We start from the raw sequence: 25,864 nt of genomic DNA, 5'->3' as shown, positions 1-25,864 counted from the left end.
TTTCCTACTTTATTTTTATAACACTGATAACTATTTGAAATAATATCATTTATTTATGTATATTATTTATTGTAGATATTACTTTACATTTTGTTTGGACCCTATCCATAGCCTTTTAAACTATAGCCAGCATGTAACAGGAACTCAATAAATATTTTTGAATGACTATAGCCACCTTTAAATTAGGCATGGTTATTAAGAAGAAGGAAAAACTTTGACTTTCATGGTTTTTCATATTTCATGTAAGTACATGAAATATGAAACATACCATAGACATAAAAATAAATGGCTTATTCTAGCCAATAAATAACATACTGAATTTGGGACTTAAAAATTATTAATATACTTAAAAATTAATAATATGTCAAGCACAGTCCATGTTTTAAGAAGCTTGACTGGAACAAGAGGGAAATTTTGGCAAAGACAGCTCACTGTCTCTCAATATCTATCTCTCTCATCTAAACAACAAGACCCTAGGTTTTAACTGGGCTCCTACTGACCAGCCAAAGAATTAAATATCCCAGCTCTTCTTGAAGTTAGGTGTGTCCATGCTAATAAGTTTTGGTCAATGATATCTGAGCAAAAATGATTTGTCAATTTTCCAATAATTTTTCCTAAAACACAGGAGAGAAGACATTCCCTATCTCTTTATAATGCTTACAGCCTAAAAGCAAAAATGTTGGCTATAATTTGAGTTTAAAAATGAATAGGAATTTAGAAAAGCCTTAGATCTCTGACACTGATGACCCGCCATATGAACATGGACTTTCCATCTCTAGGCATTTAAAAAAATATTTTACAAAGGAAAAACAAAAAAAAATTACCTAATTTAAGTCACTCTTTTTTTTTTGTTTACTTGCTTCTTTTTTTTCTCACACATGCAGTGAAACTAATCCCAAATGATAAAGAGAGGAAAGATGATAGCTGGATGTAGTAGTAAGGAAAAATATTTTATAAGTCTGGAAGTTCTATTGAAATTATTACCTTGCTTTTATCTTAACAACCAACAGAAGGAATCAACAGAGGGCAGATAATTCCAGCACCTTTAAACATTTAAAGAAAGAAGTTAGTTTGTACATGACTTTTTCTCTTTAGTAATTTTATTTTAGAATAGTTTTATATTCATAAAAAGGCAAAAATACAAAAATAGCCCCTTATTTTCAGCACCTACCTTCCTCGAAAGTTAATATTAATATAACCATTTGTATTAAAACTAAAAGATTAGCATTAGTATGATCCAAATAACTACTGATTGTACTCAGATTTTTCCAATTGTTCAACTAATGTTTTATATCCATTGCAGAATCCAATCCACAATACAAAATTGCATTTAGTTATAATGTCTCCTTAATCTCTTCCTGCCTTTGACTTTTTCCCTTGGATTTCTTCAGTTTTATGATCTTGACACATATGAAGAATATTAGTCAGATATTTTGTATGCTCCCCAATTTGTGTTTGAGATTTTCTTATGCTTAGACTGAAGTTAAAGGTTTGGGGAAATCATATAATAAAGGTGGCCTTGGTTTTTATTAATCTGAGAAATTCTTTACTTTTTTTTCACTTTTGAAAGATGTGTTTTGCTGGTATAAAATTCTGAATTGACAGTTTTTTTCTTTTGTTTTTTATTTTTCCTTTCAGTATTTTAAAGATGTAACTTCACTGCCTTCTTTCTTAAATGTTTTCTGGTGAGGAATGTACTACAATTCTTATCCTTGTTTCTCAGTATGATAATATTTTCTCCCCCTATGGCTGCTATCAATATTTTCTTTGTTTGTTTTGTTGTTTTTATTTTTTTGTCTTTGGTTTTTAGCTGCTTAAACGAATATACTACGCTTGGTGTGCTTGCATTTAATGTTTTTCTTGCTTAATGTTTCTGAACTATTTTTGTCTGATGTTTGGTGTCTGTCACTAATTCAGGAAAATTCTTGTTCATTGTGTCTTCAGATTTATCTTCTGCACTGTTTTCTCTTCTGAGATTCTAGTTAGGCACATTTTAAGGCATTTTATATTGTCCTTCAGGCTTATATGCTCTCGTACATTTTTTTCTACATTTGTTTCCCTTGGATGATTTTATCAACCAATTTTCAAGTTCACCAATTCTTTCTTCAACCATATTGAGTCTACAGGTAAGCCCTTTAATTTATGTTCCTGTGTTTTGATTTATAACACTATTTGTTCTTTTTTATGGCTTATATAAGAAATTATCCATCTATTCGTGCACCTCTATTCGAGGCTTTAATGTGTAAATCACAGTGATTTTAAACTCCTTGTCTAAAAGATTCAGTACCTGTGTCTGATGATTATTTTGTTTCTTCAGATTGCTTTTTGCCTTCCCTTTGCATTTGCTTTGTAGTATTTTGTTAACAGCTGGGTATATTGTACAGAACAGTAGATGCTGAGATAAATATGTTTTAGACACAAGGTACATACATCTCATCTTATAGTAAGTATTTGTATGAGAATTTATGTTGATCTAGCCCAGAGTTCACGTGGGACTGAAGTTTGTTGTCACAGTTAAGGCCAGTGTGCCAGTGGATTTAAATTTCCTTTATTTCCAGGGACTTCCTCTCAAATATCTACTCTCCAGTAGGCCCTGGGTCTTCCCCTTCTGCTGTTACTTAGATGATTCCTACCAGAGCTGTCCCAGATGGACTCCACTGTGGTTTTTATCTGGTGCTTAGCAGTGCATTGGTGTGGAGCAGGGGAAATAGGGCATTCTCACATATTCTGATTAAGCCTCAGTCTTCAGCAGACTCTGTTGTACCTGGTCTCAAGTCTGCATCTTTACAAGTCCTCCTGCACCTTATACAGGGATAAAGACTGTGTTTTCCTTTTTCTTTCTAGCCACAGTTTTTACCAGTCCTAAGTTGGCAGTGTTTTTGGTTCTTTCCTCTGAGGAGCAAGCTTTTTCCACAGGGTAGATAGGGAAGATGGGAATAGGAGGAGCCTCAGCAGTATCTGCCAATCCTTCCCTCTGGCAGCATGACGGAAGATTTCTCAGGTCCCTGGTCGATCTTCCCTGTAAAATCATGGTGGGTTTCAGAGAAGAAAAGATTGTAGAAGCAAACAATCTTTTTTATGTCAGAGGCCCCCTGAGCTTCAAACTTTGATGTTAGCCACACTTGTCCTTTAGCAATTCATTAAAAATACTTAGCTGAATCTTCTCACTGCCTTAGAGAGCATCCAGGAGAGTCTGCCCCAGGTACACACATGGTCAGGTACACACATGGTCAGGTACACACATGGTCAGGTACACACATGGTTAGGTCTTTTAATTTTTTTCTTTTTGGACCCTGTAGGGACTTGTCTTTCCCTAGATATCAGATGAAATGTTTGTCTTTCCCAAGATATGAGAATCTTCAGTTCTCTGTTTTTTTGTTTGTTTTTAAAATCATGTTTGCAATTTGACCAGTTTCTCACTCTTTAATTTTTTTCTTTTGTATGGGTAGAAACAATGCTCTTTCCTGCTCTCTGTATTTTTAAGATGAAACTTGTAGTCCAAAGTAACACATAGGCTTTTCCCTGAATGGTTACAACTATCTTATTGTCAATTCTTCAAATAACAAAGAATGACAATATAAGAATATATTATGGTTTAAAATCTGCGGCCGGGAGCGGTGGCTCACACCTCTAATCACAGCAATTTGGGAGGCTGAGGCAGGCGGATCGCCTGAGCTCAGGAAACCAATACCAGCCTGGGCAACATGGTGAAACCCTGTCTCTGCTAAAATACAAAAGATTAGCCGGGCGTGGTGGCACGCACCTGTAGTCCCAGCTACTTGGAAGGCTGAGGCAGAAGAATTGCTTGAACCTGGGAAGTGGAGGTTGCAGTGAGCGGAGATCGTGCCACTGCACTCCAGCCTGGGTGACAGAGTGAGATTCTGTCTCAAAAAAAAAAAAAAAGAAAGAAAGAAAGAAAAAAATCCGAAGCCTTGTTTCAGTGGCTTAATTCCTCATTTTCAGATATTATTCAATAAATGTGTTCTGAGCATTTATTATAGATGCCATGTGTAGTCTACCCAGATGGCAATAAGGCTTCTTCAGAAAGCAGTTTGTAAGGTATACTGATATTTCTTCTACCCACTGAGCAGAACGATTTTGGCAGCAATTGTAGTATGTGAGCTATATATAAACACATGCATATATCTCTCTATATACATATATAGTTGATATTTGGATGTATTCCAACATATATTTAATAACTAAATAAATTGTTTAATTCAAGACAGAAAAGGAAAACAGCAAAAAAGAAATAGTCAACAGTGCCTAAACTCACCCACTCCATAAAAATACAGAATATCATTTTCTAAAAATTGCAAAAAAAAAAAAAGTAAGAGAGGCATACGGACAGAACGTTGTAATTAATGTGTGTCACAGCTTTGTGCTAACATCTTTTTCCTCCTCACTAGGGAAGTAGTGAGAAACTTCAGCACATGGCTAGACGAGGTGTCCCCCACCAGCTTCTAAAACTCTCCTTTAGATTGCTGGTTATGTGTTCTTTGATTCTCTTCTGCAATTTTATGCTTTTCTGCTTAGGAACAGCTTCTTTTCTCTACTGGAATTCGATAGTAGAGAACTCTCAGCTATTCCTTCTGCTGTTATGCAGAGTTCACAGTTGAATAACACATCTGCAATATCTGTATTTGGAAAACAGAAGAATTTGTTTTAATGCCAAGCCATTTAATTATTGGCTAGACTGTAACCCGAGAATGGTTTACTCACTGATTCTGAACAATGAAGAAAAGAGGCCTGTGCTTGTTGGAGTGGAAATTTTTAAAATTTAATTTAATTTTGTTATTTTGTCAGGCGAGAGCTCCTTTCTTTATGAGTAAAATCTGAAAGATATGCCCCCCAGAGCTCAGAAATCAGCAAATTTCTAATAACTTTCCTCTCATTTAATGGAATATCTTCTGTTGTAGTACTCTGATTTTACTAGTTATTAACTGATTCATGTCCACTACATGTCAGCCTCATGGACAGGGCATTTTAATATTGGATAAAAAATATACTCAAATTTGGCCAGGTGTGGTGGCTCCCTTTTGTATTCCCAGCACTTAGGTAGGCTGAGGCAGGAAAATCACGAGGTCAGGAGTTTGAGACCAGCCTGGCCAACATGGTGAAAAATACAAAAAATACAAAAAAATTAGCTGAGTGTAGTAGTGGGCACCTGTAATCCCAGCTACTCCGGAGGCTGAGCCAGGAGAATTGCTTGAATCTGGGAGGCGAAGGTTGCAGTGAGCCGAGATCGCACCACTGCACTCCAGCCTGGGCTACAGAGCAAGACTCCATCTCTAAATAAATAAATTAATTAATTAATTAAATTAAAAAATATACACACAAATTTTGCATAGTTAACTTTTTTTTTTTAATATACTTTAAGTTCTGGGATACAAGTGCAGAACTTGCAGGCTTGTTACATAGGTATACATGTGCCATGGTGGTTTGTTGCACCCATCAACTGGTCATCTACATTAAGTATTTCTCCTAATGCTATCCCTCCCTTAGCTCCCCATCCCCCAACAGGCTCCCATGTGTGATGTTCCCCTCCCTGTGTCCATGTATTCTCATTGTTCACCTTCCACTTATGAGTGAGAACCTGCTGTGTTTGGTGAATCCATTTCGTATTTCCACCAATGGTATATAATGTATAATGTATAATGTTTATCTTTTCTCCACACCCATGCCTTATTATCTCTTACGTTTGTAATAACAGCCATCTTAACAGTGTGTGTAATACCAGACTTAATATATTGGTGTAGTTTTGATTTGCATTTCCTGATGATTAGTGATATTGACAACGTTTTATATTCCTACTGGCCATTTTTATGTCTTCTTTGAAAAAAAGTGTATTCAGATCCTTGCCCATTTTTTTTAATTAAATTGTTTTGGTTTTTCATTACTGATTTTCTTAGATATTTTGGATGTTAACCCCCTTACCAATTATATGGTTTGCAAATATTTTCTCCCAATTCATAGGCTGCTTTTTTGTTTTGTTGATTGCTTCTTTTGCTGTGTGGAAGCCATTAATTTGATGCAATCCTACTTGTTTGTTCTTGCTTTTGTTGCCTGAGCTTTTGGTTGATATCCAAAAATATATTGCCAAGGCCAACATCAAGGGAATGTTTCCCTATGTCTTTTTCTAGGAATTTACTGTTTCTGATCTTTTGTTTAAGTCTGTAATCCATTTCGAATTTACTTTGTTGTGTGGTGTAGATTAGGATCCAAGATTTCAAGTAAATGACCTATCTTTACACATCAAGAAACTAGAAAAAGGAGAAAAAAAAACTAAACCCAAAGTTAGAAGAATGACAGACATAATAGAGATTAGAGCAGAAATAAATCAAAGAGATTTTAAAAAACTGTAGAAAAAAATCAACCCACATGGATGAGCCTGGATAGCATTATGTTAAGTGAAATAAACTGGACCTAGAAAGACAAATACTAGATGATTGCACTTATAGGAAAAAATTTAAAATAATCAAATTCATAGAAGCAGAGAGTAGTATGGTGGTTACCAGGGACTGACTGTGGGAAAATATTGAAAAACCATGGTTAAAGGGTATAAACTTTCATTATGAGAGATAAATAAGTTCTGGCGATCTGCTATACAGCACAGTGCCACTAACTGACAATAGATCTTATTTGAATTGTTCTTACCAAAGCAAGCAAAGAAAAACAAATACTAATAATACGGAAACTTTGGGAGTTTATGAATATATTTATGACCTTGATGGTGGTGAGATTTTCTCAGTTGTATGCTTACCCTCAAACTCATCAAGATGTATATATTAAATATGTACAGCTTTGTATATGTCAATCATATCGCAATAGTTTTTTAAATCATGTCACTGCTTTTTTTAGCTATTACTTTTTCTTTCATTAATATTATTTTAATTGACACAATTATATACACTTATGAGGTAAAATGTGATGTTTTGATATGTGTATACAATGTCTAATAATTAAATTGAGCTAATTAACATGTATAATACATTATTATTTAATATTAATAACTCTGCTGTGCAATAGAGTTCAAAATTTGTTCCTTCTGTCTTAACAGAAACTTTGTACCATTTGACCAAAAACAGTACCTTCTTTCTCCTCCCTCAGCTTCTAGTAACCATCATCCTACTCTTCTATTAATTCAACTTTTTTGGGTTCCGCATATAAGTGAAATCATGAAATATTTGTCTTTCTGTGTCTGGCTTATTTCGCTTAGGTTAATGTTACCCGGGGCCATCAACATTGTTGTAAATGATAAAATTTCCTTCTTTTAAAGGCTGAATAGTACTCCATTGTGTATGTGTACCACATTTCCTTTATCCATTCATCTTTTCATGGACACTTTGGTTGTTTCCATATCTTGGCTTTTGTAAATAATACTACAATGAACATGGGAATACAGATATTCCTTCAACAAATTAATTTCAATTTCTTTGGAGATATATATATATATACACACACATCTCCAAAAGTGAAATTGCTGGGGCATATGGTAGTTTGATTTTTAGTTTTTGAGGAACCCCCATACTGTTTTTAACATAAGAACTCTACTAATTTCATTCCTACCAACAGTTTACAAGCTATCCCTTTCTCTGCATCCTAGCCAACACTTTCAAAAAGATGATAATATTTTTGATAATCGCCATTCTAATAGGTTGAGATGATATCTAATTGTTTTAATTGGTATTTCTGTAATGATTAGTAGTGCTGAGCATTTTTGCATCAATCTCATGGTCAATTGTTAGTCATACAATGGTATGGCCAAGTGTATTTTGAGGAATGTCTTTTCAGGTCCTTTGCCCACTTTTTCATTGGATTATCTTTCTTTTTAGTTGGTTGAGTTCCTTACATATTTTTGGATATTAACCCTTTGTCAGATACATAGTTTGCAAATATTTGCTCCTGTTTTATAGGTTATCTCTTTGCTCTGTTGATTGTAGTCCTTGCTGTTCAGAAGATTTTCAGTTTGGTGCTATCCCATTTGTCTATTCTTGCTTTTGTTACCTGTGCTTTCAGGGTCATATCCAGAAAATCATTGCCCATGCCACCATCATGGAACTTTCCCCACTATGTTTTCTTCTAATTATTTAATAGTTTCATGGCTTATATTTAAGTCTTTAATCGATTTTTGTTGATTTTTGTACATGGTGCAAAATAAGAATTTAATTTCATTCTTCTAAGTATGGATATACAGTTTTCCCAATATAATTTATTGAAGAAAATGTCCTTTTCCTGTTGCGTGTTCTTGATACCTTTGTCATAAATTATTTGACCTTAAATATATGAGTTTATTTCTGGGCTTTCTATTCTGTTCATTGATGTCTCTGTTTTTATGTTAGTATCGTGGTGTTTTGAATACAATAAATCCATAAAAAACTGTTATAACTGATAAACTAATTCAGTAAAGTTGCATGATCAACAACATACAGTCAACATACAATAATCAATAGCATTTCTATATACTAACAAACTAGCTGAAAGAGAAATTTAAAAAAACTATTCTATTTACAATAGCAACAAAAATAAAAATACATAGGTGTAAATTTAATCGAGGAAGAAAAACACTATGGTACTGAAAACTAGTAAATACTGATGAAAGAAATTAAATAAATGAAATATGGCTGGTTGCGGTGGCTCACACCTGTAATCCCAGCAACTTGGGAGGCTGAGGCAGATGGATTGCTTTAGGTCAAGAGTTTGAGACTAGACTGGACAACATATTAAAACCCCATCTCAACAAAAAGTACAAAAAAATTAATCATATATGTTATACATATTATAGGTATATTATATACAGTATATATTTATTATGTAATATATAATATATAAATGGAAAAACACATCTGTGTTCCTAGATTGAAATAATTAAGATTATTAAAATGTTGTATCACCCAAAGTAATACAGATTCAATACAATTCATATTATAATTTTAATGCCATTTTTCACAAAAATAAAAAGAATCCTTAAATTTATATGGGAAAACGAAGGGCCCCAAGTTGCCAAATGGTTTTGACCAAAAAGAACAAATCTGGAGATATCACACTCATTGATTTAAAAATATATTATAAAGCTATTATAATCAAAACAGCTATTAATTACTTAAACTCAACATAACTGGAGACAAATTGTTGCCATTATTGATGTTGTTGTTGTCGTTTCACCCTCTCAATCCAGCTTTTACTTACTCCAGGAAGACCGGGGAAGAGAAAAGAAGTTTATTGTATTTGTGTTTAAAACGTTAAAATAGTTAAGAGGTTAATAATCAGAGTAACAGACTTTTCCTTGGGTTGAAAACTGTCATTTTATTTAGAGCATTACATAAATGGAATTTTTTGCTATTATGATTTGGGGAAGGAAAGTCTTTGTATTCAGTCTGGGAAAATAAATGTGATATGCAAAGCTGCGCAAATTTCTCTGAATAAGGCAGTAAATATTTAGAATACGTAAGATATACTATACTATAATAAATACCTTGGTAGTCCCAAAGAGAGAAAGTTTAAGTGGAAATATACTAAAAGAAAAGACATTTTTTACAGCTATGCAACATGCCTTTAACTACATCCTGGTTAAAGGGCAACCAGTGAGAAATTTCTAGTGGCAGGGTTATATAAGGAGCTTTTAAGAAGAATGATATAGAATATCAAATGAGAACACAATGAGAAATCTCCTTGTTTGGTTTCATTTCTCACTTGAGAAAGGTTGAACATTTTTCACTCAATATATGTCTTTTTTTTTAAAAAAAAATCTTTGTTTATTTCCATGTTACCTAATAGTCCAAACCTAGAATGGTTGCTGGATGTCATAGGGTGCTCCAGGTTTTCTATTTTTGGCTCACCATATTTAAGATGTTATCCTATTATGCATAGAGGGAAAAGCCTCATCACATCTGCATTCTAGCTTCTGGGAAGTGACAAACAGAAAGAAAATAATAAGTTCTTATACATTGAAAACTGTGTCCAGAAATGTGGATGTCAAACTTTTTCTCCTTGTTCCTTAGCTGGAATCAATTCACGTGGCAAAACTTCACACCAAGAGCTTAGCCAAATATTCTATTACTATGGAAGAGAGGGGTAGACATTATCAGGAGCTCTAGAAGTCTCTACCGTATATTTTGCACATATAAATTATATATAGACATATATTTAATACATGCATATTTATAAGCAAATAGCCCATATGTTGCATATATAAATAATTATATGTGCAATCAGGTGAGAATATGAGACAGTATTTTTGTAATTTCAGTTTTCTGGTTTCAGAATGGAAATTGTCATGTTCTCATTTTGTGGTAATCATTATCTGATGAAACCATATGAAACTAGAGTAGTTTGTTGAACACTTACATACTATTTACTTAGATTCCACAGTTATTTAAGTCATGATCAAACATATTTCATCTCTGTCCCTATTTATTTCTGCCTTCACTGAAATGCTATGAGGTAAGTCTCAGAAATCATGTTATCCATAAAATCTGCAACTATAAATTTGAAAAGAAAATGGCTGTTATTTTTATTAATAGTACTATAATGCAATTATCACAGCATGTTTTTAAAAACAATTATTGTATCCCAGAAAATGAAGATGAGGTCTCTAAACAGCAAAGTGTGTCATTTAAAATTATCGAACATGATGAAAATTTTTGAAAAAAAAGAGCAAAAATATACTGTCAAGTGGTAGAGATATTAATCTCTGACTACTGAAGTTAAGTGCATTTAAGAAGTTTAAAGGATTTATAAGCTTAAGAGAAATGATATTTTCCTGAAAAGTGTATTAAATATTTGCTTTGTAGTTTGTCTATACAGCATGAAGTAGTAACTCAAATGAGCAGGTATGTTTAAGTATTGAAAGGAAACACTGTTAAAGTAGAATACAAATATGGATTATAGGTACTTATTTTGTTTTTTTATTACAGTAACAACTTTTCAAAAAGAGCTCAGAAAACTCTCTATAGCATAAATGAGTAACATATTAGTTACAAAATAAAACCTCAAAAAAGGAAGGGATTATACAGAAGGAATGAGAGAAATATATCATATTGTTAATTGTCATCTCATTTTTTAAATATATAAATTCTAATTTTTAGATACTATATTTGACTCGCCCTAGATTTCTGGGCACTTTGTTTTGATATTATTTCCTGGACATTATTTTATTACTATAATAAAACTAAATGAAGATGATCTTGTAATTTAAAATAATAGAGGCAAAAAGAAAATTCACTGCGTTATCTAATAATGTCTATTTTCACTTGCAAAATGTATTTTGCTTTCACTATATGAAACATAGGTAAAACATTCAGAAGACGAAAGACCAAAAAGATGTATCTTCTGACCCAAATACCCTTGCAATATTGTATGACAAGGAAATGCCTAAATATATTTAAACATCTGCACTTCATGTAATATCAATTTTTATTTTTCTAACTACTTCTAATGCACGACGTACTTTACCTCTTACAATTAGAAAGCTAAGGATGTACAAAACTGAACAAGAAATAATAAATTATAGTGATCATAAGTCTTTCCAAATTTACTTTCAGTTTTTATATTTATTTTTATTTAATTCTGCTTTGTGTATAATTTCTAGATACGAAGCCAAATTCTTGAAAATTGAAATATTTTCAAAATGCGGAAAGGCTGAAAACACTTTTTAAAGTCTAAGTCAACAAATCTCTCTGGAGATTCAACATAATCCACTTTAAAACACAGTAAACTCTTCCTGAAAATTGAGGTTTAGTTTTAATACCTGTGATATTTAAACATGTATATTCAATAAAATTATTTGCTAGAGCGTGTAGGTTATGATTTTATTAGAGTAGAAGAAGGCTATGAAACCATTTTAAATGAACAAAATGAAAATCTGAGAACAAACTCAAAGATGTGTAATGAAGCAAGAACAATTCTTGTGATTTTAAATTTAAATTTTCAAGTAAAATATTTACAATTTAAATTGCAAATATCCTTTTCATATTTTATAGTTATTTTATCTCCATCAGAAATCAAAACAAAAACTAAAGAATATTTAGGGACTTCTAAAATACTTAAGCTCTTTTTTACATTATTATCATAATTATATGTTCTACTAGCACGCTTTTTATAATGTATAGGAAAGGCATGCCAGTTTGTTTATCTGAAGATGGTTATTGCCAACACAAAGACATGTATTCTCACGTACAATGCTTATATTGAAAAGCAAATACAGCTCATATTAAGAAAGAAGCAAACCTGAGAGGCATTCATGCATTCTGAAATTAAGAAGTATTGGAAGTATTAATAGATTCTAGTTTGCACTTTCAAAAGGATTAACCTTTGTTCATTCTGGGACTTGATATCCTGGATCTATTTTCCTTTTTCTCATTTCCTCCAGACCTTGTCATCAATTATCTTAGCAATCTATACATCTACATCATATTTATTCTTTATCTATATATATTTTTATTTACCATTTTAGTGTCTACATATAGTATGCTGATTATTTTTCTTACATTTGTGTCATTATGTCTGTCTTAAGTTGTAAACAATTCTCTAATAAGAATAAATTTGTGTAAACTATCTTTGCATTATAGTTTAAATACCACAATGTATGAATGCTGTTTTTATGATAATGATGCCACATAAGTAAATTATAGACATACATAATAATTTAAATTTGGTGAACATATGTGTAACATGGATGTTGTAATATGTAGGTTAAACAGAAATGTTTGTTGAATCATACTAAAATAATAATTCACAAGGAAACCCTTATAGTTTATTTAAGAGATGTTGATGGATCTTTGTTTTTATTTGATTTGAGCCTAGAAATAAACTAAAAGCCTTTGATCTTGCCTTATTCTGATCAAATAAACCTAAAATTTAACTAGAATCACTTTTCAATGAAGCTGCTTTCTTACCATGACATAGTAATCTCTAGCTTATTCCAAGGATAATATTGAATTAAATGATGGCTTGATTATTCAGGAATCAGCCAATATAGGTTATTCTACAGTAACAATTGACACCCAACTATCAGTGGCTTTAAAAAAACAAGAGTCACACAACCATATGCTTCAAAATATCTGCCCTCAAAGGTTTTCTATCACATTTTCTATTATTTACCCACACCCCCACTGGCAGAGAGAATATATATTTCCATCATGGTCCCAAAATGTTAAATATAAACACTGTTATAAGTTTTACAAATGTAAATACAAACTCATTTTGTATGGAGAGGAAAATATTAAAACACCCCTCTAATTCCTCAAAGTATTCTGGCTTGATTCCAGGTACCTACTATTTTCTTCCATTTATTAGGTTGGTTGCTAAGGCCCAGCAAGAGATGAAGATGGTGCGTCAGTAGGGAGCCCCTCTACAGGTAATTTCCATCATTTTGTCTTTCAGTAAGCATGTACAAAGTAACTGCAGAGAGGTGGGTTAATCTGTTACTACACCTTGCTACTGAAAAATGATAGCAACATAGGTGCCACCTGAGGTCCACATCTTAGAGTATATATTGTATCACTTACCTGATGCGCAAAGACCCAAATCATGAATCATGTTTAGTTTTGTTTTCCCATGACCTTTTGTCATCTAAATCTATTTACTATCTTTGCTTTTTCTTTGCCACAAAGTTGTCACAATAAACTCAGTACTGAGTAAAATATCACAAACTATCACACATTCATCAAAAAATACCTCAAATAAAATTCTTCTAATTTTGAAAAAAAGTTTCAGTATATTTTACTATACAAGCTAATATTCTGTAATTTAGTAATCTTTATGAAGAAATAAATTTGTAGCATTTAGGAATATTCAATATTGATACTAAGGTCATCTTTCTTTTACTGATGGTACTTATTCCCCCAATTATTGAATATTGATGGTTTTATTCTAGGAATCAACTGCTTTCTAAAAAGGTCTAAACTTTATTATTCAGCTGGGCAAGCCAAGTGACAGTCTTCCCCACCTGTTTATCAGAGTTAATAGCACATAGGTTTGACAACCACAAACGACTTGAATCAAGAGAAACAGGCAGGTCAGAGTGTGAACTCACACAGCCAATGAAACTGACAGAGCCAATGCAACTGAAACAATTTTTGGGGAGTGCCATTCCTGCAGGTCTTGAAGACAGGCTTGACTCAAAGAAAAAAAAAATGGAGCTCATCTCTTTGACAATGAAGAACTTTCATGCCTTTTACTTTTGAAATTCATTAATTCCGTTTTTGTTTTTTAGTGTGATGTCTGTATGAACTATTGCTGGTTTCAATCATCCTCATAATCTTAGCATATTTTTTTCTGTATATTTAAATGTTTACATTTCAAAGACGGTACTCAGGTCCTTTTCTGCATATTTATCTTGAAGAGCTTAGTCTTTAAGATTTCTGCTGTATTTAAACATTCTCTTCTTGAGAGATAATTTTGATGCACAGAATCTTCAACTTAGATATAAGCGAGTCATGCAGACACATCTTTCATTATACTGCTCCAAAGGCAATGGAATCATGGAAGATCAGTACAGACAGTCCAGAGAAAACTTTTGCTCTTAAATATTACCTTTATATTCCCTTCGTATCTCTACTTTTAGTAAGCACCTTACTCCAGAAGCTAGTGAAATATATAAATATAATTAAAATCCTTAAATCTTTAACATATTTTCAACATGCAAAGATAGGAATATAATCAAGGGAAATAAATTAAAATTTAACACATTGCTTTAAGAAATGGACACTTCCTAAGACACATCAATTATTCAGATGACATATAAAAATTAAACAATCAATTCATCTTGTGGAATGACTCAATAAGTAAACAGTGCAAATCAGCATTTCCTATGGCCTGTTTTAAGTATCACGATTTCGATGAGAAAACATATGAAAAAAAGTTTTTGGGGAGCCTACATACTGTACCTTTTTGGAGACTGATTTTTCAAATAGTCATTTTAAATACTGCTCAGACAGTTTTCAATATAGTGACTTGTTAACTTTATCTTATACAGTATTTACCAAAGTTATTTGTTCATCAAGCTATTTTTTCTTTTAACTTATTGACATTCTATGAGATATGGCCATCTATGTTAGCTAATTGACTTTATCCAAAGGAAACGAAAAACTTTTCATATCATTATGACAATAAGTAGTTTTGCAACTTGGATCAAGGCATCACTGAAGTTATGTTTATAAACTCCAATAGATACTGAAAAACAGGGGTGCTATACCCCTCGATGTTTACATTTCAAAGATGGTACTCAGGTCCTTATGAAAGACATTTCTGTGTCATAGAGCTCATAAGTGGCCTATCTAGTTTTTAAATTAATGTACACATATTTCAAAGGAAGGAGAGGGTATTTATAATTACAAATTTTCTAAAGTAAGGGCTTTCGGAAAAAGGAGGGAAGAAAAATCTTATCCATAGTTTCAACAGAGAGAGTTAAAACTTAAAAAATTAGTATTTGTCCTTGCACTACCAATAAATTGTAGCTATTTTTTATTTTTATGGTGACTACAAAAGAGATAATAATTGCCTACCTGGGCAATCTAAGACACTCAGTTTTTAAAGGATACTATTGAATGAAAATGTAGAGTATATTATCAAGTAACACAGTCAACCACCAAAAATAGTTTTCCTGTATATCAGCAGTACCAAGTCAAAAATACAAATGGTTAAAAAAATTGTAATTAACAATATAAAGTTCTCAGGAATAAATGTAATAATTACATTGAATCATTATGAATAAAAACCATTATACACTATTAAACTGTATAACTAAAGAGTTGAATGAGTAAGGAAATTATATTCTCTGTGACTAAAAGAATCAGTATTAAATGGTAGCCAATGCTTTCCATAGCTTTGTCTCTTGGTTTGCTCAGTACTTTAAGATTTTAGCACTAAAAGGCATGATCCTGAGAACCTCTTCATTGTCCATGAAAACTAAGATCAAGGATCACATTTCATTCTTCTGCCTTTCCTTCCTGCATTCATCTCTCTCTTTTGCTTTCTTATATCCATGTTATAAAATTAAATTAAAACAAACCTGCAATAAATTAATCAAATAGCATTGGAAGGTGAAAGAGGAAAAAGGGAGGCTTGCTTTATCAAATATTAACTGTGTAGCAAGTTGGTTCCTTTCAGAAGCCGACTCAGATGATTTCATTGCCTTTGGGAGCCACATCTGTGAAAGGGAGAGAAGGGAGGCAGGGGCCGGCTCAGGGAGAAGTGGAGTTGCAATATAGCCCCAAAGAAAATCAAAGGACCTTAAAGGAAGTCTGCTGGAACCTGAAGAACGCTTCAGGGTTGTCCCAAGTTGGATCTGGATAATCAAGCTTTTTATATTTATACAGCTGAGAAAAAGCAAACTTGGGCAAAGCAGCTCTCAGCATCAGAAGGGGCAGTGCCCAGCAGTGAGGAGCAGAGTGTACATCAATGAATCAACCCCAAAACTTGACTAGAAGTTTACATTAAATTAAAAAAAAGTTCAGAAGAAATTAGAGAGAGAGGTAACAATGGCACGAAGTAGAGAATCCATAAATTCACCTGTGACTACAATAATTTTCTTCAAATTAAACACAGCACGTTTAAGAATTGGTAAAGAAAAAACGTGGGAAAAACCAAAGAATTCCTGGAAGGAAAAAAGAAGCTCTATCCCTGTCTCACAACATGACCTTACACTAAATTTCAGATAGACACTACTTAAATTTGAAATAGCTCATTAGTGCATACGAGTGAAAGACATTAATAAAACTCAGGTGGGGAAAAGGTCTTTAAAGGATCACATCTAAGCCTAAAAAAAGGAAAAGTGGATTTTAGCATGGGGAATTTTAAAGATATACATTTCCAAAATAATAAAATCAGCAGCAGAAAATAACAAATAAAAATAATTATACAACCTAAAATAATAATAGTTAACTATTTATTTGGTGGTTTCCTTGAGCCAAAGTTTATTTATTAATGTTTATTCCTTATTTCTTTATTTTTCACTGTAATTATATGAAGTGGATCCATTCTTCATTCCTTTTCATAAAGACATGTAACCAGTAAATATCAGAGCCTGAATTTCAACCTGGGGCATCAGGCTCCAATAGAGGTCACTCTAAAATTCGTCCTATTGCCTAGAACAAACAAGTAATAATACTAATCTTATTAATGTCTTTAATGTGTAAAGAGCTTTCTTGAAGGAGAAAGGAAAAAGATCCACCTTGATAAAAAATTGAACCAAGATCACAAGCAAGTATGCCTCAAAAATAAAAACGCAAAGAAAATTTAGTTATGGAATAAAGTTTATAACATTTTAATATCTCAGTATTTTAAAAATAAAAGTCATATATCATAAGCATTCAGCAATAGGAATTGCATAAATTATTTTTAAGCAGCACTGCAATTACATAAAATATGGAAATTTAAAAGATTTTTTAGAAGAACAGCAACAATGTCCGAGCATAGTGTCTCACACCTGTAATCCCAGTACTTTGGGAGGTCAAGGTGAGTAAATTGCTTGAGCTCAGGAGCTCGAGATCAGCCTAAGGAACATAGGGAAACTCTGAATCTACCAAAAATACAAAACATTAGCCAGGCATGGTGGTGAACACCTGTGGTCCCAGCTACTCAGGAGGCTGAGGTGAGAGGATCACTTGAGCCAGGGAGGCAGAGGTTGCAGGGAGCCGAGATCATGCCGCTGCCCTCCAGCCTGGGCAACACAATGAGACCTCATATCAAAAAACAAAAATTTTAGAAGAACAGCAACAAGAAATCACATTAATAAATATAAAACATATGTACATTTATATATTAAAATTAATATATAAAATATATTAATATAATGTTAAATTAGTGATGATTTGAAAGGTTTAGGATTATAACTATTATTTTTCCTCTTTGCTTATCTGTTGTATTTTTCCAATAAAATACAAGTATTTTCTTGCCTTACAGGAAAAATATAATTTATATTTTAATACTTATTTTAAGTGTTTATTAGTACATTATTTTATATTATTTACACATGAATGTATTCATAGCTACATTTTCAAAAATTTGTTTATAAGTTTATTTATTATCTATTAAAATTACATATTACATGTGATCTCTATTATTTATATTATTTTACATGTTAGTAGTCGGCAGAGATTAACTTCAAAAATTCCTGTCATAAGTATGTGAGTATCATGATAAATTATGAGAGTCCAAGAGCAATATTTATGCCTTCAAATGGGCACAATATTATTTTTAATCACAAGATGAACTGTAGTTTATTATTTTTATAACTTTGGATAATAAATGAGTAAGATTTTGGGGGATCATATTTTAAATACAAAAATATCTTGAGTTATCTCAAAAATTAATGGATTTACTAAAACCTATGAAGGTCTTTATTTATGAAGTAACTGTCTTTCCTCAAGGCTATCCACAGATAAAATGAATTTCCAAGTGATATCGTTCAATATGAGAAATTCTCTAAAATCTATAATTTCGCAACTGGAATGTGCTCATGATATACGTATGCATTATGTTTTATAAAGTTACAGATACTGTCTGTATTGTTCAATAAGATGTCCTCCACAATTAGTAAAACACATATGGCATTGGTAGTTTCCCACTAAAATATGTTGAATAAATAATTAAAACTAATATATTTGAAGTGCATTTTCTAACCCTTGTCAGTAATTATCATTCTTTAAAGCTATAATTCCAAAACAAAAAAGCAAAAATCACTACTCTGAGAAATCTGGAATGAATAAAAATCTGGGCATATATATATTGGAAATTATATATTCATATATTGGAAATTATATATTCATATATATGAAATTATATATTCATATATATATATGAAGTGCAGGCAGGAGTATTCCTTATGAAAAACTGGGAAACAACATACTGCCAGCTCATCCAGGCTATTTTATATATATATATTTTTTTTCTTACACTCTACCAGTATAATCAAGTGTTATTCATAAATAGTGCTGAATTCCTGTTTTAGTCATTATCTTATCAATAACAAAATAGTAATCAGTTTTTCAAAAATGATGTATTTTTCTTAAAACATGATATTTAATAAAATGTTCATGAATTTCTCAAATATTAGTATTAAAGATGCATATTTTTTTCTCTGAAAGAAATCACTGTATTTTAGAGTAAATTTAATTGCCTACATTGGTTTTATAGAGAGAGAACCTATGGCCAAAAGCCCTCATATTATTATGAAACAAATATATATTGGTCAGAATTACTACTGGACTAGTAACTTTCTTTATTGAGTGAATATATTAGTGGTCACTAAGAGCCAAAAATAGTTAAACTTGCTTTATAGAATGGCTTAAAGTGACAGAAGGCAGAAAAACACTAACAGGTGACATTTTAAAAGGTGACAACAAAAAGATAAAGAAAGTAAAGTTTTCTTTCTCTCTTGAAAAACCATGTAATACTGGGATTTTAACAGCAGCAGGTTTTACAGATGAAAACCAATGAACAGTATAGCTTATCTCCTGCTAGACTGGTGGAGGGGGGAGAAGGAAGTAGACATAATAACATTTAGAAGTAAAAATATGAGCATATAAAATTACAGTGAAAATTTTAAAATATAAAAGAGAACCTTAAAATTTCACCTAATATAATGATGAAAGTGAAAAATTTGCAACTGTGAATCAGATAGGATTTCAAAGCTGAACATTTCTTAATTACTTCCTGTTAATTAAAAGCCAAAAGAATTCTTAGGTATTGTATTCATTTTATACTGCTATCATAACAAATTACTACAAACAGTGGCTTCAAACAACATAATTTCATTATGCCACAGTTTCTGTAGGTCTCATGGGTTCAGTTGGGTCGTCTGTCAAGGGACTCGCAAGGCTGAAATCAAGGTGCTGGCAGGAGTATTTCTTACTAACAAACTGGGAAATAATGTACTCAGCTTATCCAGGCTGTTTCTTGAGTTCAGTTTTTTTTTTTGCAGTTGTAGAACTGAGATCCCTGTTGCTTTGCTATCAACCAGCGGCTGGTCTTTCCATCTAGAGGCTGTCCTCATTTTTTCTCATGTTTTCCACATGACCCACTCTAGCAAGGGCAGGTCAAATCCCTTTCACACTTCAAAACTTTCTTTCTCTGTTGCCTTTTTCAGACTCAAGTTGGATATTGTTCTTCGCTCTTAAGGGTTCATGTGATTATATTGTGTCCTCCAGATAACCCAAAATAATCTATTTTCAAGTCCTTAAGTCTAATGACATCTTCAAAGTTCCTCTCCATAAGTTTCAAGTGTTAGGAAGTAGACATCTTCAAGGAACTATTTTCCCTACCATAGTCTATTTCATTAATAGCACTTTACATGACACAAAATTTGATACATATATTTAGTGTCTATTAGGTAGGGTCTTTTCTGGATCTAAATCACTACTAATAATAGGCAACATGTCCATGTAAGGTTTTTTTTTTTTTGTGCCAGGCAATGTTCAAAATATTAGACATGTATCAATAAATTTAATCTCTACAACTAAAATATTGGCAGGTTCTATTTTCTTAAGGTTTTTAATATTGTTTTTGTAGAGATACAGTCTTGCTATGTTGCCCAGGCTGGTTTCAAACTCCTGGCTTCAAGTGATCCTCCCGTTTCTGTCTCCCAAAGTGCTGGAATCACGGGCAGGAATCATGTCCAGCCTAAGTTCTGTTTTTATCTCTATTTTATGAAAGAGAAATAGAGGTAAAATAACTCACCTAGGATCATTGAGTCAGTAAGTAGTGTAAATGGGGTGGTTTGGTTCCAGAATCAACACTCTTAATCACTCTACAATTCTGACTTCAAATATTAGAAATTGGATTCTTTTAAAGAACAGAAAAATAGGAATGACTATATGTATTCTACATGGAAAAAAGTACAGTAAGTACAGTAGTATAAGACAATGAACTACAATTATTAGAATAGTTATCTAGTATACTTCATTGAATCTCCTCACTTTGCTTGCACATAACTTGATTTATTACATGCATCAATTCACTCAAAATCTACCTCTTGGGGGAGCTTACAAGGTACTCAGGTTAAAGAACATTCACAAAGCCACGCTACCGTACTGACAGCTCTCTACTTCTACGTTTTGGGTTCCCAGCTATAGAAAATGATAGTGAAATCTGGTAGTCAATGACAGTTTTAATAAAGGTAAGTTTATTGAGTCAACAAAAACATTCAAGCCAGCCAAAATGGACTAAGGTAATTTAATATTATTCAGAACAGGTGATAGAATTTGAATTAAAAAGCACTGTAAATAGTCAATGAAAAGGAGGTAAAAATAAAATTTCACTATTCAGATATCTTTAAATGCCAAGGAATAGTTAAAGACAAATACAAAAAGTTTATTTTACACTGTGAGGCAAAACAGTATAGAGATCTGAGGTTTTGGAGTCAGAGAGGCCCTACTCCATAACTGCTATTTATTACCTATGCAATCTTATGCATTTTCATTCACATTTAAAAATTTTGTTTCTATGTATAAAAATGGACTTCATAATATGCTAACAAACATTGAATAATATTGCCATGAGATTTAAAATATCTAAACAATGCAAATTCCTTATTTCATAGCATATAATACTCAGAATGTGTCATTCTTAAAAACGGAACAAATTATGATAATTATTTTAAAATATGAGAATATTTAATTACAAAGAACTAAAGGGACATTACCGTGAAATTAGAATCTTAAAATTATGACTTGTTCATTGCATATTTTTAATCATATTTTTAAAAATACATATAGTAAAATCAACCTGTCTTAATAGCTGACAGTCAACAGAGTTTAGTACTTTACCTTAACAGTGTTCGTTGATAAAATTTATATTAATATTTAATTATTCATTTATTATTAGATTGAATATTTATTGAGCTATTTGACTACCAGTGGCTTACAATTTGGAACGTGGAAAAGGGAAATGCAGGGATAACTGTGATACAATGTAAAATATGTTATATATGTGGTAGCATAGAAAAGTTGGAGATTAAAAAAAAGTTTTACTGAGGATCTGACAGATGTTTTGCAAATGATAGAAAGTCATGGATAATATTTAATGAAAATTATGTCTTATAGCAAAAGAGCATTAGATCAGGGAGGTGGAATGGAGGTGGAACAGGTGTTACAAGGAGAGTGTAATAGGTTTTAAGGATATAAGAAATACTTTTTGGAGATAAGTGACTGGCTATGTTAATGGATAGAAGACGAGATATTAGAGAAATATTTTGAGGGAGGATTTAAATAATTTACTAAGTGGATTGAGGATATGTTAGAAAGTAGGAGTTGATGTTGACACCAAAGTTTACATCATAAATAAGGTAGATGGTGAGTTTCTTGAGATAAGAAACAGAAGATGACAACAACTTATATAGGAGAATGAAATCTGCTTAATTTGATATATCCTTTGAAATGGAGATATTAATATACATAAAATATCTTATGTTTACTAGAGGAAAGAGAATCATATCTTCACATATGTTCTGTGTACAGTACACAATGTTTCTGTGTACAGTAATCTTATCATGGGCAAAGTTCTAATCAACTTTAAAATTGGAACAAATCTTCTGAAATTTGTCCTAAATTTTAAATGGCTTTTTTTTTTTTTTTTTTTTTGTATTTTTTTAGTAGAGACAGGGGGTTTCACCGTGTTAGCCAGGATGGTCTCGATCTCCTGACCTTGTGATCCGCCCACCTCAGCCTCCCAAAGTGCTGGGATTACAGGCGTGAGCCACCGTGCCTGGCCAATTTTAAATGGCTTTGAGGAGCATAAACTCTTACCAAGACAAAAATATTTACTTCAATTATCAAGCCTCATATGGGAATAAAATTAATCCCCAAGTTTTGTCTCACATACACACAAATACATACACACACATCTACATCATGAAAACAATCTAGATCCTTCCACAAATATAAATTTATATTTAAACAAACATACCACATTAAATATTGTCTGCATTTTCTAATACGTAAAAAGTAATCACTTTATGGTTATATATCATAATATCTACACTTAATGAAGAATCACAAGTCATTTTTTGTTAAGTAATTAATTTCAATTAAAATTAATTTTTCCTTAGGACTAACATGGTCTACCGCCTAAATGGCAAAGGGGGAATTTTAAAAGAAATAATAGAAATGAAATAGAAATTATATATATATATGTGTGTGTGTGTGTGTGTGTGTGTGTGTGTATGTTTTTCTCGCAAAAGCTATTTTCTTAAAACTCCTCACTAGGGCCAACTAGGCAGCTCTTCTGACCTTGGCTGAACTTCGTGATTTGGCTGGCTTTTAGCTAACCTAGAGTGGTTTCCCTGTGGTGACAGCAACGACTCAGGTCTATTTTGTAAACCTCTCATTGTCCAACTGTGTAGCTTGGATCAGTTCTCGTAACAACGGAGTAATCACAAAAGCAAATGTCCCAATGTGCAAGCCTATTTCACTCTTTTGCTGTGGCATATCTACTAGTATTACATTAGTCAAAGTGACCACCAAGTCCCAAGTCAAAGCATAAGGCTTACTGCCCTGCCCCAAATGGGAGGGCTTTGCAAACTTACATGCAAAGGTTGCAGGTGAAGAATGGGGTCCATCGATTTTAATTTGACATAGCCTGCTACACATCAAGAACTGTTTAGGTTCTGAAATGTTCCCCGACTTGTAAGTTCACAAGTAAGCCTATAAGCCTGCCGCAGTTTCATCAATGCTTCCAGAAGAAATAAGATGCCAGGGCAGAAACAAATGACAGTTATTACTCACAGTAATAGCAGAGACCAGAATATCAGTATATTTGTGTCCATTTTCTGCATGCTCATTCCCACAAGGAGATGAAAAGAAGAAGAGATGGCACCTGCACACATCATGGGTTGCACCAGATGAAAGAAACCCTGAGCTTTGGCAACTAGAATCATTTATAATGTGCAATAAGCATGTCTGTCCTTAGCTCCAGAGGGAAATACTAACTCAGTAATACAAAACTTTTCACCAGATAGGAATAAAAATGAGAGACTTGTGGAGAATTGTTTTCTAACAGGATTCAAATATGAAAGTTGGATATCTTCTCAGTATTCTGCTGAGTTAGTTGTATTGTTTTGGAATATCAGTTTTCTTTTTCTTACTATCTCGTTTATTTTGATAAAAGATTTCCTTCTACCCATTATTAAATAATAAAAATAAGACAGACATTTTGAAAACTTGAATGTTTTCAAATGCCTGTAAGAAAACTCAAAAAATGAGGAAGCTAAGGCCTTTGTCAGAACTTTTGTTTTTTGCTTCTCATCTTTTTTAAGAGTAGTGTTTTATTAACTAAAAAATAAAAACAAAAGAAATACCAAACCAGCAACTATAAATGCTGATGGAAAATCTAAACTATCAAAAGATGCTGAGTGCTTTAAAAATCCTATTAGTACATTATTCTAAAAGAAGTAATTTAATATTAAGATTGGCATCATCCATTTCAATAATCAAATTCTTTAATAACAAACTATTAACTTATTTTATCTCTATCATCTCATATACTCTATTCCAAATATTTCATTGCAAGAGAAGAACACATCTGGGACTCCTTCACTCATCCCCGGGCTACCAATGATATCACAAAGTAATGGCAAGCATTCTTTTATTCTTCTCCAATCTGAATTTTTTTCTTGTAAATGAAAAGAATTTTTATGTGAAACTTTTCTCATTTTTCTCTATTTTGTCCTACTTTTAACAAAATAACTTTGGAGACATAAGAGCTCTTTTTCTTGACAATACAGTGTAAGAGAAGATCCAACAGAACATTCATTTTTTTGAAATGATCCTGTAATTGTTTGAAGTTTATCCGCCAACTATTAATTTTGGAAATTCAGCTGTATGAGAGTACAATCATGATATTAGTTTTCATGTTTTCCTTTCCATGAAGAAAAATCATTGCACTCAATTTGTATTAAAAGCCATAATATTACAACATAATACTTTAAATAAAAATAGCTATTCATAGAAATCTCATGTATTCAAAGTCACAAATATTTTAAGATCACATATAATTATGCTGTGGCAGTTATGTTCAGCATTGTCTTCTTTACCTAAAAAGTAGAACAGTCGTACAGAATATTCTGATAAAAGCCCAAGGCTAATATAAAAGACAAAGGGAAGACAAACAAGTGAAGATGACTGATATTAATCCATGTTTTGTTTCCTCCTCTAAAAATTAGAAAAAAAATAAGTTAACTGAAAGGATTGAGTTTGTTTCAAAGTCATGATGATAGTGCATTTAATTTTTATTTAAATTTATTTTTCATATTTAAATAGCTTTTGTTTTGTTTTGTTTTTCTTGGAGACAGGGGCTTGCTCTGTATACTAGGCTGGAGTGCAGTGGAAGTGTCATGACTCACTGCAGCCTTGACCTCCTGGACTCAAGCAATCTTCCCACCTCAGCCTCTCAAAAATGAAGTGGACAGATATTTTGCAAACGTAGGATACATGCAAAAACTCATCTTCAGTTTATGCTGTGGTCCTATTTATATGCTGTGGACCTGTTAGCTGTGGTCTGTTTATAGAGTCTCTTGCTGTCAAACTGACTCACAGACAAAATTATCGTTTTATATAACAATCACTATTTCAGGTGTGGTATATGCCATGTTTTCTTATGTATTGATGTTTTCCAATTTTATATTGGCTTCCTTAGTTGCTTCTGTGTGGTTTATCTATATTTTTCCAGAAAATATGAAAAAAAGTACACATTCAGGACTGATTTTTAACATTTTTGAAAGTTATTTAGTTTCTAAGGATTTAACCAACAACCCGTTAAAGTTTACTGACTAAGAAACTTGATTTGGATGAATATTATAAAGTTTTTTTATGTTTTGTTTACCTTTCTCCACATTCAAATTAATTTTGGTAGTTCAGTTCAACAAAAC

The sequence above is a fragment of the Pongo pygmaeus genome, chromosome 17 (assembly GCF_028885625.2).
Source record: "Pongo pygmaeus isolate AG05252 chromosome 17, NHGRI_mPonPyg2-v2.0_pri, whole genome shotgun sequence".
NCBI lineage: Eukaryota > Metazoa > Chordata > Mammalia > Primates > Hominidae > Pongo > Pongo pygmaeus.
Note: the sequence above shows the minus strand (reverse complement) of the source record.